We start from the raw sequence: 6,711 nt of genomic DNA, 5'->3' as shown, positions 1-6,711 counted from the left end.
AGGCTGCCCACTTTCTCCCTACCTAATCAATAGAGTACTTGAAGTCCTAGGCAGAACAATTAGACAACAAAAGGAGGTCAAGGGGATAGAAATTGGAAAGGAAGAATTAAAAATATCACTATTTGCAGAATATGACAGTATATATAAGGGATCCTAAAAATTCCACCAGAGAACTCCTAAACCTGAAAACCACGAAATGAACTCACACACCTATGGTCACTTGATCTTTGACAAGGGAGCTAAAACTATCCAGTGGAAAAAAGACAGCATTTTCAACAAATGGTGCTGGCACAACTGGCAGCTATCAAGTAGAAGAATGCAAACTGATCCATTCTTATCTTCTTGTACAAAGCTCAAGTCTAAGTAGATCAAAGACCTCACATAAATCCAGAGATACTGAAATATATAGAGGAGAAAATGGGGAAAAGCCTCAAAGATATGGGCACAGGGGAAAAAAATTCCTAAACAGAACAGCAATGGCTTGTGCTGTAAGAGCGAGAATTTACAAATGGGACCTCACAAAACTGCAAAGCTTCTATAATGCAAAAGATACTGTCAATAAGAAAAAAGGCTACCAACAGATTGGGAAAGGATTTTACCAATCCTAAATCTGATAGAGGACTAATATTCATTATATATAAAGAACTCAAGAAGACAGACTTCAGAAAACCAAATAACCCCATTAAAAATGGTGTACNGAGCTAAACAAAGAATTCTCAACTAAGGAATACCGAATGGCTGAGAAGCGCCTGAAAAAATGTTTAATATCCTTAATCATCAGAGAAATGCAAATCAAAAAACCTTGAGATTCCACCTCAAACCAGTCAGAATGACTAAGATCAAAAATTCAGGTGACAGCTGTTGCTGGCGAGGATGTGGAGAAAGAGGAACACTCCTCCATAGCTGGTAGGATTGCAAGCTGGTACACCACTCTGGTGGTTTCTCAGTTTGGTGGTTTCTCAGAAAATTGGATATAGTACTACAGGAAGATCCAGCAATACCTCTCCTGTGCATATACTCAAAAGTTGTTCCAACTTGTAATAAGGACACATGATCCACTATGTTCACAGCAGCCTTATTTATAATAGCCAGAAGCTGGAAAGAACCCAGAAGTCCCTCAACAGAGGAATGGTTACAGAAAATGTTGTACATTTATACAATGGAGTACTACTCAGCTATTAAAAACAATGAATTTATGAAATTCTTAAGCAAATGGATACATCCTGAGTGTGGTAACCCAATCACAAAAGAACTCACATGATATGCACTCACTGATAAGTGCATAATAGCCCAGAAACTTACAATGACCAAAATACAATTTGCAAAACACAAGAAAATCAAGAAGAAGGAAGAAAAATATGTGGATACTTCAGGATTTACAGAGACAATGTTCAGAGTTGAGAGGAAAGGATGGACCATCCAGAGAATGCCCCACCCGAGGATCCATCCCATAATCAGTCACCAAATGCAGCACTATTGCATATGCCAGTATTATTTTGCTGACAGGTCCCTGATATAGGTGTCTCTTGTGAGGTTATTCCAGTGCCTGGCAAATACAGAAGTGGTTGCTCACAGTCATCTATTGGATGGGACACAGAGCCCAAGATGGAGGAGCTAGAGAAAGTACCCAAGGAGGTTAAGGGGTCTGCAACCCTATAGGAGGAAAAACAATATGAACTAATCAGTAACACTGGAGCTAGTGTCTCTAGCTGCATATTTAGCTGAAGATGGCTTACTTTGTCATCATTGGGAAGAGAGGCCCCTTGGTCTTCCAAAATTTATATGTTCCAGTACAGGCGAACACCAAGGTCAAGAAGCAGGAGTTGGTGGGTTGGGGAGCAGGGTGGGGGTGGGTATAGGGGACTTTCAGGATAGCATTTGAAATGTAAATGAAGAAAATATCTAATAAAAAATTGTTAAAAAAGAGGAAATTGAAATAATTTTCGTACAATCTCATAAATTAAGTTTTTAAAAAAGTTAAACATTATTTAACCAGCCATCATGTTTTGAACAATCTTATTGATCAGTTTTACTGTCACAACTCAATGAAATTAAGCCAAAATCTCTAACAGGCACTCTGTAAAAATGACATCAAGAGCTTTTATAGTTATAACATTGAGAAAAAGTTCATTCAGAAGAGAATTAATCAGTGCCCATTTCATTGTACAAAGATGTCCTAACACAAAATGTTGATTCTGCTGATGAATTATAAAATGTGTGAAGTGTTTGATTACTCCTGTGTCAGTAAGACCATGGATCCATTTGTGATCTTAGTGCTTAGTCTGTCCTTTCTGCTTCTCCTCTCACTGTAGAGACAGAGATCTGGAAGATGGAGGCTTCTTCCAGGCCCCACTCCTTGACCAATTAATGGAAATTTCCTCCAGATAGATATGAAGGACCTCCACCAATCATTAACCAATATAAGTATGCCTTATGCTCCCCAAAAAACATTGCAATGGGAAAAGCAAGTCATGCTGCTTTTAATACAATTCTACTTCTGCAGAAAACACTGTGAACCTGAATATAAAGTAAAAACTTGTAGACTTCTATGCTTTTTCTGACTTTTTCCTCTATTTCTGGTCAGGAAATTAGTAATGCTCAAGGTTTCAGGTTGAAGAAATGACATACAGGTCAATATATATGTGTATATACAGGGTGCTGTAGCATATGTGGTGTTTTCCTAACACCAGCACCTTTTATTTCATACATTCCTTGTGACTCGAGTCTAGAATGGTGATTTATGAGATTGTGATTTTCCTGAGATCCTGCAATCTACGGTGCACTTTTAAGATGAAGTCTCTCTACATTTGCAACAATAGGTGAAAATGGAAATCAAACATTTGTTGAAATCTAAGGTTTTAGATTTCTCCTCGTCATCACAGAGCTCTCTTATTTTAAACAGGAAGCATTTCTGCAGCACTCATTGACTATTAATGTCCATTTCAGTCTGGAGATATCATGAAAGTGATGCTCAAATATCCAATAATGAAGAAGCAGAGTGTCAAATTTGAGTCTACCTATTTTCAGTAGAGCCCTAGAAATAAATGTGCAAGTTTTACTGCATTTTTTTGTGCAATATGAAAAACAGGTGAGATGAATATCTTAGTGTGATAATTCACTGACTTTAGTGTTTTAAACTAAAAACTAAAACTAACTCACTTGGCAGATTATCTGGAGCACTGTAGGCCATCCATATATTACAGTATTTATAATGTAAGGAATTACATAGACTTTAAACATAGTTTTTATGGATAAAAATATTATAACATTAATCTATCATCAGGCTAAATAGATTATCTCTATGAATATGCAACTTAATTGTCAATTACTAGTTTTGTTTCCTTTCTTCGTTTCAGTTTTCTAAATCCTATGGCTTTATGTGCATTCTGCATTTTGACTTACAGCCTCCTGTGGTATTGTTTGACTATGAGGAAGTAAAAGAAGCCCTCATTGATCATGGATTAGAGTTCTTTGGAAGAGGAAGGTTCCCAATCTTTGAAAAGATTTCTAAAGGAGGGGATAAGTATGTGTGTGCTTGTGTGTGTACTAGGCAGTTTCCAGAGTGAGCTGAAAGGTGGAGAGTAGAGGACATGCTTGCTTTTCAAGAATGTGTTAGGACTCTATAGCTGCCACCTGTCAGCTCCTTCTATAACTGAGATTTCCAGTGACTGTTCCAATTTCTTCAAGCATTAGTTTTAACCATGGAAATGTATAGAAAGACACAAGGCACTTCACACTCATTGCCTAAGAAATTTGGGCATTGGAAAAGGGACCATTGAGGACAAAGTACAAGAGGAAGCACAATGGCTTGTGAAGGAACTGAAGAAAATAAATGGTAAGTACAGGTCAGATTCTGACTTTTATATCTTGGCCTATGCATGGCTGTGTATGACTCATGTTGTTTCTATCTTATTCTAAGATTTTTTTTCTAATGAGATTTCATGAGTATAGGTGTCATGTTAACTTTTAGTGCATAGTAGAGCCATAAATTCCCCTAAGTAAAAATGTCATTTTTTATCTCTGCATAGCATCATGAGAGGATTATAGTCAATATTAATGATTACCACATAAATGTAAGGAGCCTAGACCAGGTACTATTGGATTTCTTTCTTTCTTTCTTTCTTTCTTTCTTTCTTTCTTTCTTTCTTTCTTTCTTTCTTTCTTTCTTTCTTTCTTTCTTTCCTTTTCTTTCTTTCCTTTCCTTTCCTTCCTTTCCTTCCTTCCTTCCTTCCTTCCTTCCTTCCTTCCTTCCTTCCTTCCTTCCTTCCTTCCTTCCTTCTTTCCTTCNCTTCCTTCCTTCCTTCCTTCCTTCCTTCCTTCTTTCCTTCCTTCTCTCTCTCTCTCTCTCTCTCTCTCTCTCTCTCTCTCTCTTTCTCTCTCTCTTTCTTTCTTTTTTTCTCAGTGTCTTTCTATAATAATGTATGAAGTTCTAGGTAAAAGTTTTGTTGTGGATTGTTTTCCTTTCTCAACTGATTTTAATAGAATTTCCATCAATTACAGTATTTCTGATCATTGCATGATTTCAAAATGTCATCATTGTTTATTCTTACATGAGATTTAATATTTTTATTTATAATCCCTATTAAAACAAACTTTAAGGCAAATAAACACAATGAATGCCTACATGGACACTAGGAATATGATTCATTTGAGTAAACTAGAAACAGTTCCACTGATCCTAGCAGCTCTCTGTTTCTGCAGTCTTTGAAGGCATTTTCATCTTTATAGGTTTTGGTATTAGAACATTGATGGCTATTATTTTGCTAGCACTTTGCCTGCTACTTACCTAGTGCTTTCAAAGAAAAAAATATATTTTTCTAATTTCTATATGAATATTTTTAAACACTTTTATTCCAAATACAGTAAAAGACTCACAGTCAGATTTCACCTGTGAATGATATGTATACAACAAAAGCAATCTCAACATTTTCCAGTTCATCCTATTTCCTTGAAAGAATTGTGATACCTTAGTATATTGTATGGTATTAAATTCCAGGCATGACATCAGAAATCTCAAGGAATTCCACATGTTAATATCCCACCTTGTTATCTCATGTAACCCTTGTTATATTCTATATAACTTAAGATCACCTATAACACAACATCACAACTTTGATCCCTTGTTCAAAGCAATTTCACTACTGAACACAATAAAAATAAACAATCATGTTCTCGGGGATTGTTATTGTTTAGTTCTGTCATAAAATACTGACGAAACTAAGTTGGTGTTGGGTTCAGATATCTTACAGTTTAGCCTACCACTGAGGAAAACCTGCACAGGCCTGCAGAGAAGGAACCTGGAGGCATTAACTGCATCAGAGCACATGGAGGATAATGGCTCAGTGACTTGTTCCACTTATCTTTCTCACTTTCTTTTTCCTACAGCCCAGAATCACATGTTCAAGACTGGAATTGCCCATCTGCTCCCATCACCAGCAATGAAGAAATAGTACAAAAAGACAAGACTTCAGATTCCCATTTGTTGGAACTCAAGTTCCTTCTTTTGTGCTTACTGTAGTTTGTGTCAACTTGACTAAAACTAACCAGCATAAATGCTGCTTATTCATTTTCCTTACATGCAAAACAAGACACATAATCAAAATAGTGCCCATGTTAAACATTTTTGTACTATAATATCTTGATCAAGTAAGCTTGATGAAAAATATCTAAAAATTTCAATTTTGCTAACATATAAAAAATGTGAAGTTTTTCCATGATGAGCATTTACTTTCTTTTAAGTAAATGATATTTTTGCTAATTTACTTGATGCTGGGTTGAGAACACGAAGACATTTTTGTAGCATGAGATTATGCATTTGAGTTTACATAACATTATAGATTTTTTCTCCTCCATTTGCTCCCACTACTTCTTGTTACCACCCAATTTTGATTTTAGTATATTTTTACACTGGATATTGCCATGACATACCTATATTTTTTAACTTAAATTATTTTACTTATTTACTTTCAAGTTTTTGCTCTCTCCCACAGTGCACCACTCCCACAATTTCTACTCCCATTGCCTCTTAGGTATTCTTGCTCACACTGGGACTTTACTTTCCATGGGGCCTCAAGAGTTTCTAGGATTGTGTCTTCTTCCTCTAGGGCCTGACCAGGTAGAACTTTGCAACACATGTGCAAAGGGTTGCAGACCAGCCCATGTATGCTTCCAGTTACTAGCTCAGTCTCTGGAACCTCCATGGAGTCTGAGTTAGTGGATATTGGGGTCACGTTCCTATTCAGCTTCTTCAGTCTTTTCTCTAATTCAACCATAAGGGTCCCTGATTTTAGTACAGTGGTTGGGCATAGCATCTGCTTCTGTGTCAGTCAACTGCTGGTAGGGCCCATCAAAGGACAGCCACAATAGGCTCCCATCTGTAAGCACAGTATAGCACTGAGTGTTAGACCTTGGTGACCCCCCAGCCCAAATCCCATGAGATGAGCACCAAGTTGGGTGGGTCATTGAACCTCCTTTCCTTAGTTCTTTTCTCCATTTTTGCCCCCACTCTTCTTATACACAGGAGGAATTCTGGTTCAGATTTTGACAGTGGTTTAGTAACGTTGTCCCTCCACTTGTGGCCCTGTCTATCTTCTGAAGGTGTAATCTTCAAGTTCCCTTTTCCCATGTTAAGCATTTTGGCTAAGTTCACCCCAAAAGTTTCTGAGTCTTCTGGGTCTTTGTTACTCTCCAGAAAGTACCCCCATTTCCCAC

The 6,711-nt window shown here is 37.1% G+C and overlaps 1 pseudogene; it reads left to right on the top strand.

The window, feature by feature from the left end:
* The first annotated feature begins 2,252 nt into the window (after nt 1-2,252).
* Nucleotides 2,253-5,450, top strand: LOC110333633 (annotated as a pseudogene).
* Nucleotides 5,451-6,711: the final 1,261 nt, after the last annotated feature.

The sequence above is a fragment of the Mus pahari genome, chromosome 1 (assembly GCF_900095145.1).
Source record: "Mus pahari chromosome 1, PAHARI_EIJ_v1.1, whole genome shotgun sequence".
Classification (NCBI taxonomy): domain Eukaryota; kingdom Metazoa; phylum Chordata; class Mammalia; order Rodentia; family Muridae; genus Mus; species Mus pahari.
This window is presented reverse-complemented; position numbering and strand designations above follow the sequence as displayed.